The sequence below is a fragment of the Silurus meridionalis genome, chromosome 18 (assembly GCF_014805685.1).
Source record: "Silurus meridionalis isolate SWU-2019-XX chromosome 18, ASM1480568v1, whole genome shotgun sequence".
Classification (NCBI taxonomy): Eukaryota; Metazoa; Chordata; class Actinopteri; order Siluriformes; family Siluridae; genus Silurus; species Silurus meridionalis.
In genome coordinates, this window is record NC_060901.1 from 3760760 (window position 1) to 3788512 (window position 27753).

The 27753-nt window shown below is 41.3% G+C and overlaps 1 protein-coding gene across 3 annotated transcripts in view; it reads left to right on the plus strand.

The window, feature by feature from the left end:
- wnt5b (wingless-type MMTV integration site family, member 5b) overlaps window positions 1-27753 on the plus strand; it is a 119631-nt gene that overhangs the window by 17669 nt on the left and 74209 nt on the right. The window contains exon 1 of one of the 3 annotated variants that reach the window (XM_046873314.1): window positions 14612-14801. The exons of the other annotated variants lie outside the window; for them this stretch is intronic. The gene's annotated coding sequence lies outside the window, so the exon portion shown is untranslated. Of the gene's footprint in view, window positions 1-14611; window positions 14802-27753 lie in introns of those variants that run through there. 3 annotated transcript variants of the gene reach the window in all.

A 27753-nucleotide genomic window follows, 5' to 3' on the forward strand; every position in this document is an offset into this window, starting at 1 on the left:
CACTCCAACTGATGTAAAGCATATCTTCATGGAGCAGGATTTGTGCACAGGTTTAGTTCAGTGTGAAGAGAGGGATTAATAAACGTTTAATTAATTTAAAAAGAGAGGGGAAGAGAAAAGATAAGCAGTTGAAACTATATTAAAAAAACCTTGAAGACTAGATTGATATATAAATAAATAAATAAATAAATAAATAAATAAATAAATAAATAAATAAATAAATGGATCTGTGAGTTTTTCTCTTCCCAAGATCGCTTCCAGTGTAAATACATTTCAGCAGACCTCCTCATTACTGCACCACGGATTTATTCAAGCGTTTTGTGCACATTAGGCAAATGTGTGCCACCGAATTTATTTATTTGTTTGTTTGTTTGGGTGTTTATTTATTTCAATCCTTTAAGTAATCCACCTCCCAAATCCACCGAATTCTTTGGAATTCTTCATGAACATGAGATTGCTACAGTTGCACACTTTTGCTTGTAGAGTAAGCGGTCACCACTCAGGGACTCGTACTGCAGGAGCAGGACGTAAATGTGAGTGAACTTTTTTCTCCCAGAAGACAGAAGAGTTCCATTGTTGGTGCTTTTTCACTGTCAGAGGAAATGATGCAAGCTGGAAGTTTACTGGCGTCTTTGGGACACAGGATATTCTGATATATATCTGATAACCAAAATCTTTTGTAATCAGTGGGACACGGTTTTATGGTAAAGTGCTTTGTACTTCTCATGTACATTATGTCTCATGTACATTACAGCATAGTTACAGTATTTCTTCGCATATCCCAGTGCTGTTAGAAAGCCGGGTTAAGCCATGATACAGCACCCCTGGAGCTCAGAGGATTAAGGGCCTTGCTCAAGGGCCCCAAGAGTGGCATCTTAGCGATAAAGGGTTTGAACCCCAAACCTTCTGATTACTAACCCAGAGACGCAACCTGCTGAGCTCCCACTTCTCATGTTTTATATGTAGCTGTAGATAATAGACGTCATTGGTTATTCCATAATTCTAAAAAGTTATCAGTTAATCACGTTATAAGTCTAATAGCAAAACGTGCAGTGTGTGTGTGTGTGTGTGTGTGTGTGTGTGTGTGTGTGTGCGTTGTGTAACTAACTAAACTGCTCTTAAGAACGCTCAACACTCAAGGGTCTTTGCAGAAAGAAGGACAGGGTGGATTTAGAAGGAGAAAGAGAGAGAGAGAGAGAGAGAGAGAGAGCAGTCATATGTGGTGGGAAATGCTGCCCCTCAATGGCAGCTTGATGTTACTGCAGGCCCTCCAGTGTGATCAGGGGTAAAGAATCAATCTGGAGAAAATTGATTTTCTAGAAAAGCCTGCCATTATTTCACAGTAAAAGTGTCAACATGGGAACTTAAAGATCATTCTGTTTTTCCTGCTCTCTCTCTCTCTCTCTCTCTCTCTCTCTCTCTCTCTCTCTCTTTAAACCAGAAGATGGAATTGTTAGGGAGATGAAAAGCCATATTGACCCTGCTGCCTTTTCCGTTTTGTCACTCGGTACTACAGATCTTTGTGTGCTGCATGTTCGAGTGACAGCGGGATGAATGGACGAATGGTTGGAAAGAAACGAGCGTAGGATGTATGAACACTTGTATTGATCTGGAACCGGAGACTCGGCGCTCGCCTCTGCACTGCTCTGGAGCCAGGAATGAAGAAGAGACTGAAATTCAGTCTCATTACATCAGTCATTAGTCTTACATTATTACTCTCTCTCTCTCTCTCTCTCTCTCTCTCTCTCTCTCTCTCTCTTTCTCTCTCTCTCTCTCTCTCTCTCTCAATATCTTTCTGCAGGTCTGCACTTTCATTTCTGGCTTGTTTCTGCATGCTGTCTTTCTCTCTCTCTATCTCTCTCTCTTTTTTCTGGATGCTGTTAAGCCTTTAATCCTCCTGCAGCTTCTGTTTTTCACACACCGAATTATATCAAATCGCAGTACATGAGCAGGATTTCTTTTGCGGGAAAAACACTTATTTTGCATTAAGAAAGAATTCAAATACAAGTTCAGTAAAAAAAAAAAAGTTCTAAACTTTCTAAATTCCCTCTCAACAGAGTATTAGACTCTATTCTCAGTCTGTGTCCTTATGCACCATTGTCTGAATATATTTACTGATTTTTATTCACTTGGGAGCTCAGTGGTTAAGGCTCTGGGTTACTGATCCAAAAGTTGGAAGTTGAAAGTTTCAATGTCATATTGTAGGTTCTTCAAAGTAGCCACCTTTTGCTTTGATTACTGCTTTGCACACTCTTGGCATTCTCTTGATGAGCTTCAAGAGGTAGTCACCTGAAATGGTCTTCCAACAGTCTTGAAGTAGTTCCCCGAGAGATGCTTGGCACTTGTTGGCCCTTTTGCCTTCACTCTGCGGTCCAGCTCACCCCTAAACCATCTCGATTGGGTTCAGGTCCGGTGACTGTGGAGGCCAGGTCATCTGGCGCAGCACCCCATCACTCTCCTTCTTGCTCAAATAGCCCTTGATGCCTTCAGTGTGACTCTACAATTTTCATAGTTATGAAAATAAAGAAAACTCTTTGAATGAGAAGGTGTGTCCAAACTTTTGGTCTGTACTATATATATATATATATATATATATATATATATATATATATATATATATATATATATATATACAGGGAGTGCAGAATTATTAGGCAAATGAGTATTTTGACCACATCATCCTCGTTATGCATGTTGTCTTACTCCAAGCTGTATAGGCTGGAAAGCCTACTACCAATTAAGCATATTAGGTGATGTGCATCTCTGTAATGAGAAGGGGTGTGGTCTAATGACATCAACACCCTATATCAGGTGTGCATAATTATTAGGCAACTTCCTTTCCTTTGGCAAAATGGGTCAAAAGAAGGACTTGACAGGCTCAGAAAAGCCAAAAATAGTGAGATATATTGCAGAGGATGCAGCAGTCTTAAAATAGCCAAGCTTCTGAGCGTGATCATCGAACAATCAAGCGTTTCATTCAAAATAGTCGACAGGGTCGCAAGAAGCGTGTGGAAAAACCAAGGCGCAAAATAACTGCCCGTGAACTGAGAAAAGTCAAGCGTGCAGCTGCCAAGATGCCACTTGCCACCAGTTTGGCCATATTTCAGAGCTGCAACATCACTGGGTGCCCAAAAGCACAAGGTGTGCAATACTCAGAGACATGGCCAAGGTAAGAAAGGCAGAAAGTCGACCACCACTGAACAAGACACACAAGCTGAAACGTCAAGACTGGGCCAAGAAATATCTCAAGACTGATTTTCTAAGGTTTTATGGACTGATGAAATGAGAGTGAGTCTTGATGGGCCAGATGGATGGGCCCGTGGCTGGATTGGTAAAGGGCAGAGAGCTCCAGTCCGACTCAGGCGCCAGCAAGGTGGAGGTGGAGTACTGGTTTGGGCTGGTATCATCAAAGATGAGCTTGTGGGGCCTTTTCGGGTTGAGGATGGAGTCAAGCTGAACTCCCAGTCCTACTGCCAGTTTCTGGAAGACACCTTCTTCAAGCAGTGGTACAGGAAGAAGTCTGCATCCTTCAAGAAAAACATGATTTTCATGCAGGACAATGCTCCATCACACACGTCCAAGTACTCCACAGCGTGGCTGGCAAGAAAGGGTATAAAAGAAGAAAATCTAATGATATGGCCTCCTTGTTCACCTGATCTGAACCCCATTGAGAACCTGTGGTCCATCATCAAATGTGCGATTTACAAGGAGGAAAACAGTACACCTCTCTGAACAGTGTCTGGGAGGCTGTGGTTGCTGCTGCACGCAATGTTGATGGTGAACAGATCAAAACACTGACAGAATCCATGGATGGCAGGCTTTTGAGTGTCCTTGCAAAGAAAGGTGGCTATATTGGTCACTGATTTGTTTTGTTTGGTTTTGAATGTCAGAAATGTATATTTGTGAATGTTGAGATGTTATATTGGTTTCACTGGTAAAAATAAATAATTGAAATGGGTATGAATTTGTTTTTGTTGTTGCCTAATAATTATGCACAGTAATAGTCACCTGCACACACAGATATCCCCTAAAATAGCTAAAACTAAAAACTACTTCCAAAAATATTCAGCTTTGATATTAATGAGTTTTTTGTGTTCATTGAGAACATGGTTGTTGTTCAAATTAAATCCTCAAATAAAATTAATCCTCAAAAATACAACTTGCCTAATAATTCTGCACTCCCTGTATATATATATAAATAATAAAAATAAATATATATATATATATATATATAGGTGTTTTTCCCAAATGTTAAACATGCAAATATCGCTTAACCTCTTATTTAATTCTATTCCTCACATATGACATTATTAAATAATTGCTAACAATTATTCAGTAAACTAATGGAAAAAAAATGCCCCATTGTCAGCCCTTGAGACTTTAAAGAGTCAACCAGGAACAAGAAACTCACCGTCTGGAACGTTTATCATCCGGTGGCTCCAGTAATGCGTATCGTGACTCGTAAATAATTGCAGCATGACCTTAGATAACTTAAGATTTGACGAATGACGACATGTCAGGGAACGTTTTTTTATTAAAGTCCATCAATTCAGTTTTCATTTTTACTCCTTTTGCATTATTTAACTAACTTTTTTCCAGAAATCCTGACACGATAAATCTTGACTCGAAATTCAGTATATGGACAAAAGGACAAAAGGATACCAGTCTTTTTTCAGGCATATGTGGCTTTTACCTCAACGCTGGAGACACACGATGTATTGGATGGCTTTTGATGGGGCAGCATGAAAATGTATCCTCGCTTGAACTAGGAGACCCAAAACTGTCTCAGCATGACGATGCTCCTGTGCACAAAGCCAGCTCCATGAAGATACACTTTGCATGGGATGGAGTGGAAGATCTTCTGCTGTAGAGCTCCAAACCCTGTTGAACACCCTTGTGAATGTGCACAAACCTTCACAAAATCTAGTCAGAATCAAATTGTGAAGGAGCACTGGGATGCGCTCTGGGATGGGATCTGGGATGCGCTCTGGGATGAGCACTGGGATAAGCTCTGGGATAAGTTTTGGGATGAGCTCTGGGATGAGATCTGGGATGAGCTTTGGGATGAGCTCTGGGATGGGATCTGGGATGAGCTCTGGGATGAGCTCTGGGATAAGCACTGGGATGAGCTCTGGGATAAGCACTGGGATAAGCTCTGGAATGGGATCTGGGATGAGCTCTGGGATGAGTCTTTATGATTTCAGAAGCATGCACAGATGATCCACTGAACAAGAGTAATACTCTAGGCATGAACTGTTTTGGGGAAGTGTAAATCTGTCGAGAATCCATGCGAAAGTATCTGAACAGAAGTGAGTGAGTGAGTCATGGGTGTGGAACAGCACATGTTGTGCATCGGGATGAATCAGAAAACAGAGCGCTCTCTTTTTCTCTCTCTCTCTCTCTCTCTCTCTCTCTCTCTCTCTCTCTCTCTCTCTCTCTCTCTCTCTCAGGCAGGAGAAGGGTATCAGGATCAGACATCTGTAGCTCTCCAGTCTGGTCTCGAGACATTTTCTCTGTATGTTTGTATTCGCCTTGGATTTTGCTGGATACCTGTCACAGTATTGGACATTGTTCTTGCAAAATCTGGCGATAATTTTGACTGAACCTTTTTGCATGAGGTTTTCTTTTTTTTTTTCTTTTTTTTTAAATCCAAACGTTTCCGGGATACTGAACAAACAAGAAAATGATCATGCCTTACTGATGCACCTGGACAATTACCATTAATTCATTCATTCATTCATTGAAACTCTGACTGCACCCCAGGCCTCCTCACTTGAGGAGAAAATCCATCTAGGTTGGATTTTTAATTGATTAAAATAATAAAAATTAAATTAAAAAAATATTTTTTAAATATTGGATATAAAAGAGAAAAAACCTGAACTCTATTACAAAAAAACAGTTCTCAATCATGAAAATATGGTAAATAAAATAAATATGAATATATAAATTAAAAATATAATTATATTTATTATTTTTTAAATTATAACAAATATATAATATAGCGCTCTCAGTGCAGCATGCAGTCTCACGTGTAAAAACAAACAGCATGTGGTGTCAGTGACTTGCCTCTAGAGGCCACTCTCGTAAAGACAGCTGACCTTTTCAGCCACTTCAGTGTAGGATACGACCCGGAAAAACTATGAGTATGGATTTTTGCAGATAGTTTTAGCAAACAACTTTCACTGCGTTCACTCGGAAAGCATCTCATGGAGAAGCAGGAGAAACATGTACAGCTCGAACCCAGAGCGAGAGAAGAGATGAAGGACGTGTTATCATCTTTCTCTTCAGTATCTCTAATGTCTGTCTGTTCACTTAAAATCTCTCCCTCTGTGTACTCTGACGCTATTCCCCCATCACCACACCATCATGATCATCATCATCATCACCATCACCACGCTCATAACTTCCTGTCACACACATGAGCGCAGACGTGATAACAAGACTCTTCCCCCCACCGCACGTGCTCAACACGGTACGCAAAAGCTCCATCTGTGCCTGCCACCTTATTTTAACGCAATCAGAAATGGGTTGCACTCTGGGTTGCCAGATCTGTGTGAAGAAAAGCAGCATCAAGCTCCAGACCCTATACATCATGACTGTTATTATAGAAATGCAGTTTTAATGGTGATGTCACTCAATAGCCTGCATTTTATTCAACTAGTTTTTTGTCATGATGCAGAATTGATATTGATGTTTGTTAGTCAGTATGTACGGAGTGGGGGGTGGGATCTGGACCCCTCTGGGGGAAAACGAGGAAAGAAAATACACACAAAACCCAATTAAGGATGGAATGAATAAATGGTAGGAGTAAAGGAAAAGAAAGAAAGAAAGAAAGAAAGAAAGAAAGAAAGAAAGAAAGAAAGAAAGAAAGAAAGTTCAGTGCAAGTGGATTCAAGCATTTATTTATATTCCAGCAGTGAGTAGAACTTGTGACTTTCTTTCTTTCTATCTTAAAATTCCCTCTTTCTTTCTTTCTTTCTTTCTTTCTTTCTTTCTTTCTTTCTTTCTTTCTTTCTTTCTTTCTTTCTTTCTTTCAATTCCATTTTCTATCTATCTATCTATCTATCTATCTATCTATCTATCTATCTATCTATCTATCTATCTATCTATCTATCTATCTATCAATTCCCATTTTCTTTCTTTCTATCTTTCTTTCCTTCTTTCTTTCATTTCCCATTTTCTTTCTTTCTTTCTTTCTTTCTTTCTTTCTTTCTTTCTTTCTTTCTTTCTTTCTTTCTTTCTTTCTTTCTTTTTTTCTTTCTTTCTTTTTTCCAATCCCCTTTTACTCTTTCTCCATATCTCTCCCTATGCTCTTGTGTGTTTGATGTTGTGTCTCAGTACTTCTACAGTCTTTGACACTAACAATAGAAAACTAAAGGAAATATAGTATTACTACAGAAATGAAGGAAACATGAGATCGATCTGATCTGAGGGTCAGAAACAGCATTACAGCAACATTGGTGATAATTTGATCATTTTGTGAAGGCGTGATCATTATCTAGTCGTATCATCTCCCTGTATATGTACACGATCCGACAGGAGGGTGTACCATTACATTTCTTCTCGTCGTTGCTGCAACATGTCATCATGGCCATTAAAATGTCTCGCTGCAGGAAAGAAGAGCTCCTTCGTTCTGATAGAAAGAATGGTTAGAAGGTTCTGGACAAAAAGCTTATGTTCCCGATTGCAGCTGATTGCATCTCTAACAGGAGAGATGATAAACACCTCCTGCAGCAGTGTATGACGAGCGAGATCGAGTGATCGTAGCACCTGAGCAGAACGACTTGCAGAAACGCAGGAAGCTGGAGACTCGTGCAGATCTTCTCGGATGTGGAGGACTGAACTGTAATCTGAGCTTCAGGTGTATTAGCGGAATCGTGGCTAATAGCTTGAACGAGGCTCAGTTCCTCAGGTTCCTCACGTTACTTGTGTGTTAAACGGAGTGGTGTCCAGTGCTTCCATCCAGCTGCAGACAGAGGGCGCTGGCTCCTTTACAGATGGTGCATGAGCGTCTGGAGAACAGCTGGAGAGGCAGTAAGGCAGAAAGAGGGAAATGTCTGGCCACACGGGAGAGAGAAGGAAGACATGGTTATGAGAGAGCATTTAAGTTTTATATGCAAGTGAATGAGAGAAAGCAGGAGTGCTGTAAACGAGGGAGGAATGTGAGCAGACAGAGAGAGATAGAGAGAGAGAGAGAGAGAGAGAGAGAGAGAGAGATCTAATGATGAAGATGATGGAGCGAGGTGTAGACATGGAGGAAGCAGGGAGAGAATTCGGTCTTAGATGTCTTAAACCACTAATCTATACTAAATCATCTACTCCCACCCCACTCCTTCATTTACTCCATCTCTATCTGTCTCTCTTTCATTCTTTTTCTCTTCTGTCTGTTTTTTCTTTCTGTTTTTGTCTATATCTGTATTTTCCCTGTCTCTCTTTCATTCTCTCTCTTCCAAATCCCCCTTTTCTTTCTTTCTTTCTTTCTTTCTTTCTTTCTTTCTTTCTTTCTTTCTTTCTTTCTTTCTTTCTTACACATAATTTTTCTCTATCTCTTATTCCTTGTCTTTCTCTTTCTCTTCCCTCTCTCTTTGTCACTATTTCTGTCTAGCTGTCTATTTTTCTCTCTCTCTCTCTCTTTCTCTCTCCCTCCCCTGCTGTAATTTAGACCGTAGCGGGAGCTGAAGGCCAGAGCGGCTCAGGCTGCTGGCGCTTGTTGGCCGTGCTGAAGGATTTTTCATTTTACTTAATGGCACATATCATATCAGGATTTCACACAGCTTCTCCCCCGGGGAGGCAGCCACGCTCGCGGCAATTAGAGTGACAGCGGCCAGGCGGGTATCATCCCAGCGGTGCTCTGAGGACTGCTAACTAGCCCTGAGAGAGAGAGAGAGAGAGAGAGAGAGAGAGAGATCCAGCACCAGGTGGATTCAAATTAACTAGAGGGAAAGAGAGGCAGGATTAAAGCACCTTGTATCACCTCATACAGCAGATTCACAGCAGTCATAAAGGAGAAGCGCAGAGCCGCTCTATTACACACGGGATTCAGAACCACTGGGAAATATGTGTCAGTACTGAGATCGAGTCAGGTTATAGAGAGTCAGTACTGAAATTGAGTCAGATTATAGAGTCAGTACTGAGATCGAGTCAGGTTATAGAATTAGTACTGAGATCGAGTCGGGGTTGTAGAGAGTCAGTACTGAGATTGAGTCAGATTATAGAGAGTCAGTACTGAGATCGAGTCATATTATAGAGAGTCAGTACTGAGATCGAGTCAGATTATAGAGAGTCAGTACTGAGATCGAGTCAGATTATAGAGAGTCAGTACTAAGATCGAGTCTGGTAATAGAGAGTCAGTACTGAGATCGAGTCAGGTTATAGAATTAGTACTGAGATCGAGTCAGGGTTGTAGAGAGTCAGTACTGAGATTGAGTCTGGTTATAGAGAGTCAGTACTGAGATCTAGTCAGATTATAGAGAGTCAGTACTAAGATCGAGTCAGTTTATAGAGAAAGTCAACACTGAAATAGAGGCAGGTTATAGTAAGAGTCAGTTCCGAGATAGTCAGGTTATAGAGAGAGTCAGTACTGAGATACAGTAAATTTCAAGAAAGAGTCACGGTTGAGAAACTGTCAGGTTTAAAAGAAAGTGAGGTTTGAATGAGAGTCAGTTTTGAGGCAGAGAGTCAGGTTTGAGGGTATATTTTAATAGCGACAGTAATTCTTTTTCTCACAGTGACGTGTTTTGTATTACGTTCATGAAAGGCATTTATTATTTAAACGTGGTTGACAATAACCTCTCTCTCTCTCTCTCTCTCTCTCTCTCTCTCTCTCTCTCTCTCTCTCTCTCTCTCTCTCTCTCTCTCTCTCTCTCTCTCTCTCTCTCTCTCTCTCTCTCTCTTTCTTCTGTACCACTACCTTATTCTTTCTCCTTCAGTCATAATGCTTACCTGGTCAAGGAGATCAATAGGTGGTGAAGCCTGACTGACTGTCTCCTCCCTGGACCTGCACCGAGACATTCTCGCTCTTGGTTCTGGCCCAAAATGCCAATCTGGACTGTACCAATATCGAGCAGTGTGGGGGGGTCAGTGTTCTCTGCATGCAATCATTTAACAGACTCTGCTGCTACTGGGGAAAAAATCGCTCATCAATCTGGCAGTGCCTGCTTCCCCTTAATGTGGCGCACGCGCACACACACACACACACACACACACACACACACACACACACACACATACACACTCTGCACTGCCAGCTTGCTTAATGACTTTATATTTGATCAATTAAGAGTCATTTTGCTGTTTTGCTCTGGCCTGTGGAGATATGGCAGTGCAGTTGAGTGGCAGATGGAAGGTGAAGTGCTGCTGTGGGATGGACTATGGGGTCCGGGGCAACAAAGTGCTCGGCTAATCGAGGGAAAAAACACCATGACATCCCTCACAAACCTTGCTGGTTCTCGCTTAAGTCTCACCCACAGATACTTTTATCTTCTCACACCCTTCCCTCTTCATCAGTCCAATCATTCTTTTTTTTCTTTTTCTTTTCTTTTTTTTTTCTCCGTTTCCTGCCTGTCGTTCTTGCCAAGTCAGTGTGAGGGAATTTGAGTAATAAGGTGAGTCGAGCTTTGGGTGACTGCCAGGTTTGGAGGCGAGGTAGTGCAGACGAGGACAGAGGAGTCTACCTGCCCTGAGTGATCCGTGTCTGAGCTACACACACACACACACACACACACACACACACTCTTAGAGAAGCCTCAGGGAGAAATCCAAGCCAGCAATCCAAGGAAGTGGAGGACAGAGCTGCAAAAGCCTCTGACACTCAGGGTGATGAGAGAGAGGGAGAGAGTGTAGGAAAGTGCTTTCCACAGTAAAAAAAAATCAACACTTGATGGCTCTGTGTGTGTGTGTGTGTGTGTGTGTGTGTGTGTGTGTGTGTGTGTGTGCATGCACTCGTTCTGGAGAAGTATGGCCTGATAAGTGGAGCAGGTAGTATACAGTGTACATACTGGTAGAGAAAAAAAAAACGGAGAGAATAAAATTGTAGAACTCACATTCAATTCTTACTAGGGAATCTGACAGGAAGTAAACTGAGCCTTCCTAACAGGAAGTGACACAATACGATGAAATACAAGCACCACAAAAGGAGAGGCTTAAGTAAATGGGAAGCAAAGTGAAATAGTGACATTTGATGGATTACCATTCATTTTTATTTATCTGTATTTGTTTCTTCGATTGCTGGAACTATCAGCAAAAATCCATAAAGATAGTTTTTCCGGGTTGCGTCTGTTTCTAAAGGAAGTCATTGTTACTGTAGTTATACACTACGAGAGCGGCCTCTAGAGGCGAATCAATGACACCACATGCTGTCTGTTCCGACACGTGAGACTGCGCGCTGTACCTAACCAAAGTTAACATATAAAAAGAAAATTTACTTCATTTAAAAAAATTTATTAGTAAATGTTGCAATTAGCAAACAAACTATAAACAATGCCTTTAAACCATTTATTAACCTTTTTGCAAGTGAAATCTTACTTTAAAGCGATACAATTTCACGAAAATCCAAACAGCCATGCTTAAAATGGCCAGAGCATTAAAATTAAATTAATTTTTTATTTATTAAAAAACGTTTTAAAATGAAGTGTTATCTTTGTTTTTTAATCCAGTATCCATTTTAAAAAGAATCATTTGATTAATTGGTTATCGGCACATGTATACCTATGCTCTGTAGCTAGCTAGGTCATTTGTGTAGCTATATCACACTAGCTGCCAGGGTAACCATGGCAACCGGCAGAAAACCCAAGACGGCGATGTCTACTAGAGTGAATGTAGCTTTTTTTCCCCAAGAAAAACCTTTGTGTTGTACTTTACTGATAACTGCTAACATCTTATTGTCCTGTCATTATTCCCCGGAACGTCACATTTTATTCCCAGCTGTAATGCACCCAAACAGGAGGACTGTCTTCTTCTGCCACTGAGCTGCACCACAGTTCCTTTCTTTTTCTCTCTCTCTCTCTCTTAAGTGTAGAAAGGGGCCATATATTGTATATGACTTCTAAAATACTTTCTTTCTTTCTTTCTTTCTTTCTTTCTTTCTTTCTTTCTTTCTCTCTCTCTCTCTCTCTCTCTCTCTCTCTCTTTCACTTTTCCTCCCTCTCTTTTTCTCGGTATGTGTGTGTTGGTGTACATAAAACCAGCGGTAATAGAGGTGATGAGGCCAGAAGGTGATGAGGAGCACAAGTTCCTGCCCATCAATATTATTTCAGGTTTTCCTTCAATAAAAAGATCAGCACACAGCGCCGATGATTCTTATGCCAAGATCCTTCGAGATCGATTCTCTCGATATCGATCCGTCTACTTCCTAATGCAGACGTCTGGTTTAATCTTGGGCACAAACCGCTTTGAAAACGAGTGCTGCTTGTGTGTGTTGTTGAGAAGCTAAACTCGGCCAACACGTGAATATCATATTTCACCTCAGCAAGTTAGTGTTCACATGCAGGGAACATTCATGTAGAGTGAAAGCATTTAATCAGCACTCCAAGTGTGTGTGTGTGTGTGTGTGTGTGTGTGTGTGTGTGTGTGTGTGTGTGTGTGTGTGTGTGTGTGTGCGTGCCTGCAGTATCTGAGCCTTTCTCTGGAGGGAGTAATAGATACACGGGAGATGAAACGTTGAACGTGTAAACAGCAGCACTGTTGGACCTGAGAGACGACGTGCCACTGACTGTAACACACATCTCTCACTGCGTATTCATTACCCAGTCTCTCAGGCTTCCTCACCTCACCTCACTTCACCTACATCAGTAGCTTACTTTATTAACACCCTTGTGGATGAATGAACACAAATCTCCACAGAATCTAGTGGAACATCTTCCGAGAAGAGTGGCGGTTATCATAAATACATATATAGGGACTCAATCAAGTCAAGTTTATTTCTATTGCGCTTTTCACAACAGACATCGTCTCAAAGCAGCTTTACAGAAATCAACAGTGAAGGTGAATGTGTGTGTATTTATCCCTGATGAGCAGCCGTGGCGACTGTGGCAAGGAAAAACTCCCTTAGATGTTATGATGAAGAAACCTTGAGAGGAACCAGACTCAAAAGGGGAACCGCATCCTCATCTGGGTGACATCAAGAGTGTGATTATAGTCTTTCAACAATACAGAACACTGGAGAGTGAGAACTAACATGAGCACTGGAGGTGTGTTTATGAGTGATGATCTTTCTACAGTCTTTTACAGTCATTGTGGTTATAAAACTAGGAGCTACTGAACAACGATCATCACAGATCCAACACCAGCTTCTCCATGCCAGAGCATTTAAACACTCAAAGAGGTCCGGTGTCTAAACTTCACACATGTAGTGGGATCCAATTACCACTGGTACGTCTCTAGATGGTTCGGGAAGTTTGCGAGTTCGTCATCTACTTCTTTAAAGGTCTATAATCTTCATGAGGTGGGATGTGACTGGAGCTGGAGCAACCTCAGGATGCCTCAGGATGGGGAGAGAAAGAGAAGCAGTGGAGAGGAATTAGCGTAGCTGCTGTTCATGATATTAAGAGCACAAGTTGATAATGTGCATGTGATCAGATGTATTGGAGCACAAGTTTATGATATGTGACCCAATGAACACAATTCAACACGTCTCCTTTCACTGGAGCCACGACTGCATCTTTAGCAGAAGCATCGATATTAACCTTAAAAAAATGCTTTTTTGTCAGCGGCGACTGTGGCATGGAAAAACTCTCTGAGATGGCATGAGGAAGAAACCTTAAGAGACTCAAATCTCATCCTCATCTGGGTGGCACACGTGTCCTTTCGATACAGTTCCAACAAGATGCCATTACAATCCTGTACATGTTTTCTATAATAACGGCTCACTTCTGCTTTGTGTGTACGTGTGTTGATGTGTGTGCGGAGAACGGAGAGAGTCGCAGCAGGATAAAGTTCTAAAGCTGGGCCGAGTAAAGAGTTAATAGTTTGTGCTCACCTCAGGAAATGGGTGGAGTCTGCAATGTTGCTGGATTCGGTTTTTCTGACTGGATGATTCAGGCTTGTTTTCACTTTGGCCTGCAGACTGTATGTGCCAGCGGGGGGAGGGAAGGGCTGCGTAACCTTGCACGCATTTTTCCATTCCAGCCCATGTTCCAGTTCAGCTCTGTGACTGTGTCATTATTTAGGGCCCTTTTTTCTTTTTACTCCTCCTAATGTAGTGTTTATGCATTATTTTTTTACTGTTTCTTGCAATGAAGGAGATGAACAGGGATGAAGGGGATGATAGTCTGAAACTGAGGATGAACAGAGCAGAAAGAGATGGCGAGAAGTCAGTGAGCTCATGGAAGTGTGTGTGTGTGAGATGAAGTGTGAGGGAGTGTGATGAATGGGCGTCAGAATTAAGAGTGCTCCTGGGAACCGGGTTTTCTGAACCACAGCCTCAGGCTCTTCTCCTCCACCTGCTCAGGGAAAAAAGATAGAGTGGCCTCCTCTCCTTCGCTCTGACCCTGTTTATTTCTCTCCTTAACATATTTTATGTGTTCTCGTTGCCACTACCGATACTTCCTGTTCTCTTCTAACATATATTTCCTCTTTTCTTTCTTCTCGTTTTTTTTTCCGTATTCCGCTCGGACGAACCAAGTTTGTGCTGATTCGAGAAGCCAGATTACAGACAGACCTCAGCATCAGTCTTAAAATTAGTGTTTGTGTATCGTTTAAGGATCATTAGATGTCTCTGCACTCGAGTAGTAAAAGATGTGATCACACTGTTGCTAGGCAACTGGGAAATATGAAGACAGATATCAACTAGCTATCGGCTGCAAGTAAGTAGCAAGTAGCTATTGAGTCATATACAAACATCTCACACTGCATGGACTGTTGGGACACCTCCCTTTTCCAGCCATGTGTGGTTCTTCACACAAACCTGGAGGCACACAATTGTATAGGACGTATTTGGATGCGGTATCATAAAAATGTCCCATCACTTGAACTAGGAGACGCAAACCTGTTCCAGCATGATGATGCTCCTGTGCTCAAAGCCAGCTCTATGAAAGGGGTTGGAGTGGAAGATCTCCTGCTATAGAGCTTCCTATTGAACATGATGAATGTGAACACTGACTGACTGATTAGTCCCAATTTGCTCTTCTAATTCCCTCCACTCTTCTGGGAAGATGTTCCACTAGATTTGAAGTGTGCTTATGGATATTTGTGTTCATCAGCCACAAGGGTAAGACAGGTACTGATGTAGGTGAGGAGACCTGGGGTGCAGTCAGCGTTCACATTCATCCCAAAGGTGTTCAGTAGGGAGGAGATCAGAGCTCTATAGCAGGAGAGCTTCCTCTCCAAAGCATGTAAACCAGATCTTCAAGGAGCTCACTTTGTGCACAGGGGCATCTCCATGCTGGAACAGGTTTGGGTTTCCAAGTTCAAGTGAATGCAAAATTTTATTATGGCGCATCTAAAGAGGTTCTGTACAATTGTGTGCCCTCAGCTTTGTGGTAACAGTTTGGAAAAGAACCACATAGAGCAGGAAAGTTCAGGTGTCCCAATACTTTTGACAATAGAGTGTGTGTGTGTGTGTGTGTGTGTGTGTGTGTGTGTGTGTGTGTGTGTGTGTGTGTGTGTGTGTGTGTGTGTGTGTATATATATATATATATATATATATATATATATACAGGGAGTGCAGAATTATTAGGCAAGTTGTATTTTTGAGGATTAATTTTATTTGAGGATTTAATTTGAACAACAACCATGTTCTCAATGAACACAAAAAACTCATTAATATCAAAGCTGAATATTTTTGGAAGTAGTTTTAGTTTTAGCTATTTTAGGGGATATCTGTGTGTGCAGGTGACTATTACTGTGCATAATTATTAGGCAACAACAAAAACAAATTCATACCCATTTCAATTATTTATTTTTACCAGTGAAACCAATATAACATCTCAACATTCACAAATATACATTTCTGACATTCAAAAACCAAACAAAAACAAATCAGTGACCAATATAGCCACCTTTCTTTGCAAGGACACTCAAAAGCCTGCCATCCATGGATTCTGTCAGTGTTTTGATCTGTTCACCATCAACATTGCGTGCAGCAGCAACCACAGCCTCCCAGACACTGTTCAGAGAGGTGTACTGTTTTCCCTCCTTGTAAATCGCACATTTGATGATGGACCACAGGTTCTCAATGGGGTTCAGATCAGGTGAACAAGGAGGCCATATCATTAGATTTTCTTCTTTTATACCCTTTCTTGCCAGCCACGCTGTGGAGTACTTGGGCGTGTGTGATGGAGCATTGTCCTGCATGAAAATCATGTTTTCTTGAAGGATGCAGACTTCTTCCTGTACCACTGCTTGAAGAAGGTGTCTTCCAGAAACTGGCAGTAGGACTGGGAGTTCAGCTTGACTCCATCCTCAACCCGAAAAGGCCCCACAAGCTCATCTTTGATGATACCAGCCCAAACCAGTACTCCACCTCCACCTTGCTGGCGTCTGAGTCGGACTGGAGCTCTCTGCCCTTTACCAATCCAGCCACGGGCCCATCCATCTGGCCCATCAAGACTCACTCTCATTTCATCAGTCCATAAAACCTTAGAAAAATCAGTCTTGAGATATTTCTTGGCCCAGTCTTGACGTTTCAGCTTGTGTGTCTTGTTCAGTGGTGGTCGACTTTCTGCCTTTCTTACCTTGGCCATGTCTCTGAGTATTGCACACCTTGTGCTTTTGGGCACTCAGTGATGTTGCAGCTCTGAAATATGGCCAAACTGGTGGCAAGTGGCATCTTGGCAGCTGCAGCTTGACTTTTCTCAGTTCACGGGCAGTTATTTTGCGCCTTGGTTTTTCCACACGCTTCTTGCGACCCTGTCGACTATTTTGAATGAAACGCTTGATTGTTCGATGATCACGCTTCAGAAGCTTGGCTATTTTAAGACTGCTGCATCCCTCTGCAATATATCTCACTATTTTTGACTTTTCTGAGCCTGTCAAGTCCTTCTTTTGACCCATTTTGCCAAAGGAAAGGAAGTTGCCTAATAATTATGCACACCTGATATAGGGTGTTGATGTCATTAGACCACACCCCTTCTCATTACAGAGATGCACATCACCTAATATGCTTAATTGGTAGTAGGCTTTCCAGCCTATACAGCTTGGAGTAAGACAACATGCATAACGAGGATGATGTGGTCAAAATACTCATTTGCCTAATAATTCTGCACTCCCTGTATATCGCATGATTGTCATGAGTTAACTCGTGTTTAATTGCAACTTAATCTCACATTTGTGTTTGTTCTAAATGTACCTTAAATTAATGCATTTTAAGTTTTTACTACTCTAATCAACATGGCCATTGACAAATATAAATACTTTATGCAAATGTATGTTTATTATTAATGAAACCAAACTCAACATAGAGCAATATTCTTGTAAATGTTTTAAAGTAATTATGGTGTTTTAAATGACATAAATCATCAGTTTTGCTATGTTTCCACACGGACTGTTTTAATTGCCGGATGTGTGCATCATGGCGGGTTTTTGGTGCTTGATTTGAGACATGGCGCATCAGTTAAACAAGTGTTTAGTAAATATAAATGATTTTCCCGTGAAGATTTGTGTATATCTGAGAAAAGAAAGGAATGAATATATATTATATATTATAAATTTATAATATTATATATTTTTTCATTTATACTTTTTAATAAAACAGAAATGCGTGCTGAATTACTCAGACGTTAATACAAATAAGTGCGTTATTTGCGGTAATGTGTTTATTTGGACAGCCTAATATATATATATATATATATATATATATATATATATATATATATATATATATATATATATATATATATATATATATATATAAATATAATGATAATATAGTATAGAAAAGATTAAGAGTGTGCATAATATAATGTATAATAATGGTATGGGGGTGGGGCGCCCTGTAGGAGCAAGAAAATTAGTTTTGATCTTTTTTTTATTTTTATTAAAAATGTTATTTTATGTAAAATATCAATAAAAAGACTTTGGGAGGAAAAAAATAAGTAAATAATAATAAGAATAACCCCCACTCTTCTAGATGGTCATCTAGATTTAGTGGATATTTCAGCTACAAAGTGAAGTCAGGTACTGATGTTCGGTGAGGTGAGGAGGCCTGGGGGTGCAGCTAGTGTTCATATTCATCAAGGTCAAATGATTTGGAGCTTTTTAGCAGGAGATCTTCCTCTGCACCCCATGTAAAGCATATCTTCATGGAGCTGGCTTTGTGTACAGGAACACTGTCATGCTGGAACAGGTTTGGGTCTCTTTGTTTAAGTGAAGGGAAAATTTCCTCTCTATAGACATTCTATACAATAACAATTCGTGGAAGAAGCACATATAACAGGAAAAATCAGGTGTCCCCAGCATGTCCATATAGTCTACACAGTCTCCATGGTGCTGAGAATATAAACATGAAATATGTATACTAAACTAATGAAATGTAGAAATTAAAACAGCATGTCCTGCTAGCGTTTGTAACGCAGTGTCTAGCCGTGTGGGCGTTTTTTCTTTTCTTTTTTCTTTAATACAGAAACAAATCAAGCTCCAATATTCACTCCCAGGATATTACGCCTGTTTTTTGTTGTTGTTTTTTTTTTTTACCAACAATGTCAGTGATTGCGAATGACTGTGAAACTCTTAATTAGTGCAACAACTCGAGTTAAAAGAACACCGTATAAGTTAATTTAACACCATTAGAGTTATATAATTCTGTGCTGATGATTGATGTCGCTATTTAAAAAGATACATTCGGAGCCGCTTTTGTGTAATAGTTTCTAAAGAGAGGCTGCATCTGGGGAAAACACAAAAGAATGTGTGTGCGTGTGTGTGTGAGCGTATTTGAGACAAACGGCGCTCATTGTTCCCGTTCCTGCAGCGCATTTGTGTCTTTTGGAAGTCGAACAGCATCGAGGGTCTACAGACACATGCAAATGTCCGAGCCTCCGGGAGACAGTCGCCAAATGGGCGCACACCGAGTGTGTCAGCTGTTCTAAATCCCCAGCTGTAGAGATGCAATGACAAAGCGCTTCCTCGTTCCACCCGCAAGCATGACGGCAATCCTGAGTGTTCCCCTGCCTCCTGTGCTTGAGAGCCATCCGGAGTTCAAGGCGAGATCTGGCCTCGTCTTGCCTCCAGATCCTCCAAACCCTCCGAATGCCGATCCCTGCCCGGGCTCCGTCGTGTCCGTGGAATTGTTTTCACACCGATTTTGTCCAGTTCATGGAAAGGCCTAATGACACTGTACTGACAGGTGTCCCCAAATATCCCAGGTCCAGTCCAGGACCGTGAAATCATTGGACTCCACTGGGGCTGTGGTATTAGTCATGCTGGGATTGAGAAGCATGTGTGTGTGTGTGTGTGTGTGTGTGTGTGTGTGTGTGTGTGTGTGTGTGTGTGGAAAAGACAGAGAGGTTGAAGGCTTGTAGAGAGGAGAACAGGTGGATGAAGAAGGCACGCGACCTTCCATTACTCAAACTGTTAGTGTGTGTGTGTGTGTGTGTGTGTGTGTGTGTGTGTGTGTGTGTGTGTGTGTGTGGTAAAGATGACAGTCGTCTCATTCTATCCCTGCTTATACTGTAAATTACAAGAGGCTGAGCCAGTAAATCTAACTGTATGTTTACTGTTGATTCTGTCACAAAGAAACACAAGACAAAGTATTGAAGTGCTTCTTGGAGCAAGTACGATATGATCGATACGATACATGCGATACAATAAAGTGGTGGCTCGGTACAGTGCATTTAAAATGTTGAAAATAACGAACATTGCTGTATTTGCCTTAGGTTTCCATTTTTAGATTTTTTCAATGTACAATAATTTAAATCTAATTGTTGCAGTGTGTTTAAAGTCCATTCAGACTTTTAGCACTGTATTGATAATAGATCTCAAATCGGTTTTACAGAATAATAGAATAATAGTTGATTGCTAGAACTATCAGCTATTGGCAGAAATCCATACCGATAGTTTTTCCGGGTTCTGGTCCTCTGTCTATGAGGCGAATCACTGACGCCACGGACTGTTTGTTTTTACACCTGAGACTGTGCGCTGCACAGAGAGCGCTATACTTTATTTATTATTTATAATTATTTAATTATATAATTATATTTATTAATTAATATATTCGTATATTTAGCAAATTGTTATGATTCAGTAGTTTTTTGTTGCTGTTGTTTTTTTTTATGTCTATCCATAAAATCCACTACCGTTCGACCTCGAATTATAGCCAAACAAAAATAATTGTAATGAAAAAAAATGTGAAAGGTTTATTCCTAATGAAATCTCCACTTTCTGCCTAAGCATTTGATTGGTGGACAGGGTTGCCAGGGTTGGCCAAAATATTTACCCCTGCATTACAGGCATAAACAGAATCTATTTTTTCAGTCAATGTTGGTTGGTTTAAAAATGTGAACTTGGCAACCCTGCTGGTGAAACACTCAAGGGTGGGGGTGTAGACAAAAGTTTTTGGACACCTGACCATAAGCTTTCTTACTGTTTTGAACATCTAAATTCTCTTTTATTCCCCATTTACTGTTATATCTTTACCTTCACTCTACTGAAAAGATGTTCCACTAGGTTTTGGTGTGTGCTTGTGTACACAAGGGTGTTTGTAAAGTCAGGTACTGTATGTATGTAGGTGAGGAGACCTGTGGTGCAGTCAGTGTTCACATTCATACCAAAGGGATTGAGGTCAGAGCTGTATAGCAGGAGATCTTCCACTCCAAACCATGTAAAGCATATCTTTATAAAAATGGCTTTGTTCACAGGTTTTGCAATGTCATGCTGGAACATCTCCAAGTGAAGGAAAATATTAATTCTAGTACATCCAAAGATATCCTATCCAATTTTGTGCCTCTAAGTTTGTGTTAACAGTTCCGGGAAGACCCACATATGGCTGGAAAAGTCTTTGCACATACATTTGTCCCTATGGTGTATATTTTTATAATAGTGATAAGATCAAATACAATACACGTAGCCTGTATTTTTATGTAATAATGAATTGCACCATATAATTACAATTGTTTGATCATTGGTTAAGACAATGGGCTGTAGTTGGGAAGGTCATGAGTTCAAATTCGAGCACAATCGACCTGCCACTGTTGGGCCCTTGAGCAAGGCCCTTAACCTATAACTTGTATAACATAAGAAAACCACAAGTCGCTCAGTATAAAAACGGCAGTCCAAATGCCGTAAATTCTTGTTTTTTTCTTCATCACTTTCTATAAAAACGAAAGCGAAATCCAAAGTCAAATCCAGTAAAAAAATCTATTGTAGCTTCCATTTTTTCAGGTATCTCATGCTAGTTAATGCTCTTGAACTGTCTGTAAATGTAGCTAACTAGATACATAGACACTAGAAGCAAACAAAAACAGCTCTGTTTCGTGGTCAATTTGGGATTTCAGATTTAAAGTATAAATAGTTTAGTATGGTATAAATATAAAGATACACATTAGAAAGTTGATCCCTGGTTATAAGAGACGGTAGAAAGAGGATTTCAAGTATTTCTTGCTCGTTGTCACTACGGTTTAGGTGTGAAATGAATAAATAAATATGCTGCATGAGAAGTTAGCATTGCTAGTTATTGTTAGTAGACTGCTTTTGTAGCTTGGCTGTAGTGTGAATTTTTATCCTTTTTTATTAGACGATAAATACAGCTAGCGTTTAGCTACATAAATGGTATTGTCATGGGGCCCCATGACGACTGTTCATGAACGATTGGAGTCGCCTCAAAGAGTGATTTGTATATTTTCTACTGAGCGCGCATGAGCAAAGCATCGCAAAACATCTGTAGGTGATGTACAAAAAACAGAATTAAATAGTTCACCCCTCGACTCTCTTTCGTTCTTTTACCATGTGACTCCCATAGACGCTACACAATCCAATAGATCAGGGTTGTTCGAACCTAGACAATAATTATGGGGGTCATGTAACAAAAGAAATAATAATACATGCCAGAAGATATGAGAGGTGAAGCTACTCGTTCTAATCATAAGCTGTCCTTCGCTGCATTGTCATATTTTTATTACTGGAACTTTAGTCAAATTTGGTGTATGTAGACATGTTGGAGATCTGCTTATAAAAAATTGATAATTTCGTTCATATTGATGAAAATGTTTCAAAGAACCAAGTCATTAGAACGATCTGATCTTCACATCATTTATGCCTTTAGATGGATACATGCATTGTCATTGGGTCACATGTCCTTTAAAGCTTGAAAAAGTTTTTTGTTTACTCGAAACCTCATTCTCTGGCGACGTCCACTCAGGACGTGCTGTGTCACGTTTTTTTTCGAGGCAGGAAGTCGAGCGCTGGAGGTTTGTGGAGCAGTGGAACTGGCCGGGCATGACCGAGACTGACAGTTTGATTTATGGCTCAGCTATAAGTAGCTGTAACGCCGGCTGCCGTGAGCTGGGTGGAGTTCTTGCAGAAACCCAAACCTGGCTCCTTGTGCCACTGACAACACATACACACAAACACACACCTTACCCTCACACTCACTTTCACCCCCCTGACAAAACGCTCTGTCAGGAGTGTGTGTGTGTGTCAGGCAGAGAGCGCTGAGGGGGTGAGTGGCAGTCCTCTGCCAGCATGCCAGATCTGCATGTTTGCCTGGCCCCTTGCCAGCCGGTAATAAATTAAAGCAGTGCTGGTCCCGTGGGGGACGGAGGCAGGGGAGGAATCCTGATGCTGTCCTGTACTGGTTATGAAAGAAACAAGAGGCTGTGTTTTTCCATTTTAAGGTTCGGATTTAACAAAGAGTCACGAAAGGATCGGAGTCTGGAATGCGTAGGTTCACGTGGAAAACGCGCTTTTGTATGCTAATCGAGAGGTGGACAGATTAATATTTATCTAGTGGAAGAGGGAATAAGATTTCGAGGCTGGGGTGTAGCCAAAGTGAGATCGCATGTTGGAAAGATTAAACGTTTATTCAGTCTAATGCGCTGTGTTGTATCATGCTGTATTCGAAGCTAAAAGGCTGTTTCACTCTCGACTTGGATTATTTATCCTCTGTCGTTGGAAGGTCGTCTGACCCCGAGCTGTAACGGCCGTCTCATTGGCCTCCGGTTGTCATGGGGATGCGAGTTGGCGATGGATGGACTTGGGTTGCACTTTCTGAGCAGGTGCTTGTGCTTTTTTTTCCCCCACTCGAAAAAGCTCTGATTATGGAGTTATTTCCAGCTAATCAGTATTAGAGCTATCTTTCGGATTCTCTATAATCACCCTCGTCTCTACTTCCACACAAGGGGGTAAGAAAAAAGAGATCTGTTTGAGAAAAGCAGGGAGGAAAAGTGGTGGTGGCTGGCTTTGATCTGGGAGAAAAGGCCCTGCAGGGAGAAAAGGTCTGGGCTGGTGCCAGAACCCCTCTTGGCTGACTGTCTCTTCTCCTGGATGGCAGCTTGAAGGCTTTGGTGATTAATTCTGCTGGGGGGATAAAAGCAGCTCCAGCCAGCGGCCCTCCTTCTCCTCCACCTCTTCCTCCTCCTCCTCCTTCTCCCAGCTCGTCAATGCTTGCCCTCCAAACTGGCCAGCTGCCGGCCCGTCTGTGGGATCCACCGCGGCAGGTGATGAAAGCGAAAAAGGGAAAAGTGAGAGAAGAAGGCGTTGGTTTTAATGATCGGACAAAACAAAAGGAACCGATCGACTTCGCATCGATCGACTTCTCGCTTTAAATGGCAATTTTTTTTCCTCGCCACCCCAAAATCCCTTCCTGTGTTGTTGTATTAGGTGGCATCTTCTCTTTATTTTCATGCCATGTTAATCCTCCGAGACTCAGCGGCACCTTGTTTGGAACAGAATTAAGCTTCCAGCTGTCAGAAACAGCATTGAAAGCCAAAGAGAGATAAGATCTTGCAAAAAAAAAAAAAAGTGCTAAAGGCATTAAATAGACCACAGCAACCACATCTGGAGAATCCAAGCAGCGTTTCCACCCAAACTGATGTTAGACGCTACGCCCGAAACTGGTCAGGCTGGTTATTAACACTTTATATCACTGTAGGGCAGGACATTTTTCAGGTGGAGCCGGGTTGTGTCTGCTCCACGTTTGATATGTTGAGGCGTGAGACTCCGCCCTCGGGGCAGGGATACAGACAGGCCCCGACAGCTGGAGCTTCAGGTGGCCACATCAGCTGTGCCTTACATATACGCGAGTGTGAACGACTCGACACAACACGTGTGCTGGGGTCTGGTTCTTTTATGCAATGCACATTCTCCATCTAAAATTTTCTCACTCAATTTCATTTACACATTTAAACACAAATAATGAAGTAGCTGAAGAAAGAGGCAAGGAAGAGTCGTTTCAAATAAACTCATAATTGAAATCAAATTGTCGCCATCACCTTTAAAATAGTTCCCTTTGAACAGCAATACAGCGCCCCCAGCGTTCCTGCCACTTCTGGAATGTGTCCTGGAAGTTTTCCTCTCAAAGCGTGTGTCAAGGACCTTCTTTTAATCGCTCTGGATCTCCACAATGGTGTCCAAAATGGCAAACTTTGAGCTGGATCTTCATCATTGGGAAGAGGGCCAAATCTGATGAGTAGTGTGTTTGCGGAAGTGAGGTCACGTGGATCGTTCTCCGACGATCATCATGCACAAGTTGCTGAAAGGTTTTGACATTTTCGGGGGTTGAGCTCGTTCAAGGTCTTGCTGATCTTTCGTCCTCTTCTAGTGATGTTCTTCTGCTCTAAACACCTCTAACGACTCGTCGCACGTTGCCGTATGTCAAACGTTTTTTGTGTCCAACGTCTGTGTGGCAGATTTGAACGGTTTAACGTGGAATTTCACGTTTTACGGACGTGGAAACGCACATGGTCAGATTAGCACCAGTTTCACCTTTAGTCTTAGTCTAAATACATAGTGTCATACAGTATGTGTCCAAATGTTTGTGGACACCTGCCCAAAAGTTGGTATGTGCTTTTTTTGAACATCCTATTCCACATTTAGTCTCCATTTGCTCTTATTAATAACCTCCACTGCAACCTTTCTGCAAAAATGTTCCACTAGATTTTAAAGTGTTTGCTTGTGGAGATTTGTGCTCGCTCAGCCACGAAATCATGTGAGGAGGCCTGGGTTTCGGTCGGCATTCAGGTTCATCGTGCTCATTAGGGTCGAGGTCAGAGCTTGGTAGCAGGAGATCTTCCAACTCCAACCCATGTAAAGCAGATCTTCATGGAGCTGGCTTTGTGTACACTGAAATTATCATCCTGGAACAGGTTTTTGGGTCTCCTAGTTCAAGTGAAGGGCAAATTTCATGCTGCAGCATCCAAAGACGTCGTATAAAATTGTGTCACGTGTGGCTGGAAACGTCAATACTTTTGGTTACCCCTTGAAATATTTTGTTTTTTGTGGTGGTAAAAATGTCGTAGATTTTTTTTTAGAATTGCATTCTTATTGACAGCACTGATACACAGACATATGGGCATACGCCTGCACGTGCATGTACAGGCATACACACACACACACACACACACACTGGAATTAGTTACAGATTTTGGCTGCAGGGTTTGAGCTGTAGCCCGTTGCTGAACTCCCCATGTGGAGAGGGTTCTGATCCCTGATCCTGCTACCTGGCATCTGCCCAAGTCACTATGTGACACTGTGTGTGTGTGTGTGTGTGTGTGTGTGTGTGTGTGTGTGTGTGGCAACAATAGATCCAACCGTTTTTAACGTAGCTCCCCAGCGGACCCATATGTTTAAATGTTGATACAGCAGTTGACAGAAGAAACAAAGGTCTTTGGCTTGCCTTTGAAATGCCCTGATTTGGATGTGTGATGGCCAAAATATTACCCATCGTGCCCTGTAACACATCAATAGCAGGAGCGTGCGTTTTGTGTGTGTGTGTGTGTGTGTATACTAATAAGCCTGAAAAGGTTTTCACAACAACCAAAAAAAAAGGTCACAGGAAGTAATGTGTACCTTCATTGTGACTTTTTTGTGTTTTCGATCACAACATTGTAGGTAGAATTTGTACGGCAGGACGGTCATTTTCATACGATAACACGGATTTTTGCATCGGATTTGATGTAAATTGATGTCCTCCACCACGTGTCCTATCGTTTTAACGCTACAGGTGTGCAGAGCGTGTGTTTCCGACCCGGGTGAAGCGCCGATCGCCGATACGAAATGACATTTTTGTGTGCATAAAGCCACAATCTTCGCATGTTTATTTGTCCTTTAAGGTTCGCGATCGGGAAGGTGACACTACGAGGGACTGTGTGGGTCCCTCATGCTTCAAAGAGCCAATACTCTGTGCACGTGTGTGTGTGTGTGTGTGTGTGTGTATACTTGTGTATACTAATAAGCCTGAAAAGGTTTTCACAACAATCAAAAAAAGGTCACAGGAAGAAATGTGTACTTTCATTGTGACTTTTTTTGTGTTTTTGATCACAACATTGTAGGTAGAATCGTTTTTGTACGATAACACGGATTTTTGCATCGGATTTGATGTTCTCCTCCACGTGTCCTATCGTTTTGACGCTACAGGTGTGCAGAGCGTGTGTTTCCGACTCTGGTGATTGTTGATCGTCGATATGAAATTACATTTTCACGTCTTTATCCAGAGCGACTTCCAATGATCTTATTTATCCAGCTGAGCAGTTGAGGGTTAGGGTGGTGCTGGGAATTGAACTCACGACCTTCCGAGTCCAATAAGTCTAATGTCTTAATCACTGAGAGACCACTCGCCACATGATGCGAATCTGTGGATCCCAATTTCCCTAGTATACAGAGGTCAAATTGTGCCACTGTCCGAATACTTATATACGGGTGTGTCTTCTCTTCGTTTGCCTGCTTGGCATGGAGTGTGTTGTTCAGCCGATCCAACAGCAGATTATCCACGATGACATCATTTCGTTTTTTGTAATGACGCACCCTGGCATGGTTTACAGTCCGGTGTAATGTGAGGGAATTACCACTGACTTTCCAGTCATGACGAGCAGTTGTTCCTTCACCAGCTTCTTCTTTTGTTTTCTCGCTTTCTCTTTCACAAAGCCTTTAAAAAGCAGAAACTCCTTTTCCTTGTTCTAAGAAACGTTACAAAGCAGCATGACGGTTTCACAAAAGCACTGACATCCGCGAGACTGCTTTTATAAATAAAATTAAAATTTTTTTTTCAAAAAAGACGATTAATATTTGATTTTGAATGTTTAATGCTATATTATTATTTCATTGATATAGAAATTGTATAGAAATAATACAAACCTCAGATATATCAATATTAATAAATCAGATATAGGGCTACAAAGGGGTGGAAAATTTCCGGAAAATTTTTCGGAAAAACCTTCCGGAAACTTTCTTTTGGGAAACTACATATGGGGAATTTTTTTTAAATATATTTTACATTAATATATATTACATTTATGGGAATTTATTGGAATTTATGGGAGCATACAGGAATGAATTAGAAATTTGGGAAATTTGTATATAAACTGTAACATATACAAATATGACCAAATATTCCCATTTATTCCAATAATACCAGCTTCATGAAGATCTGCTTTACATGGTTTGGAGTGGAGGATCTCCTGCTATAGAGCTCCAACCCTATTGAACATGACGAATGTGAATGCTGACTGCACCCCCAGGCCTCCTCACTTCCTCACCTACATCTGTACCTGTGGCTGAATGTACACGAGTCTCCGAAAATACTAGTGGAACATCTTTTCAGAAGAGTGGAGATTATTCCAAGAGGAAACAGGGATGCGGATTTTGATGTTTAAAAGGATCTTATGGTCAGGC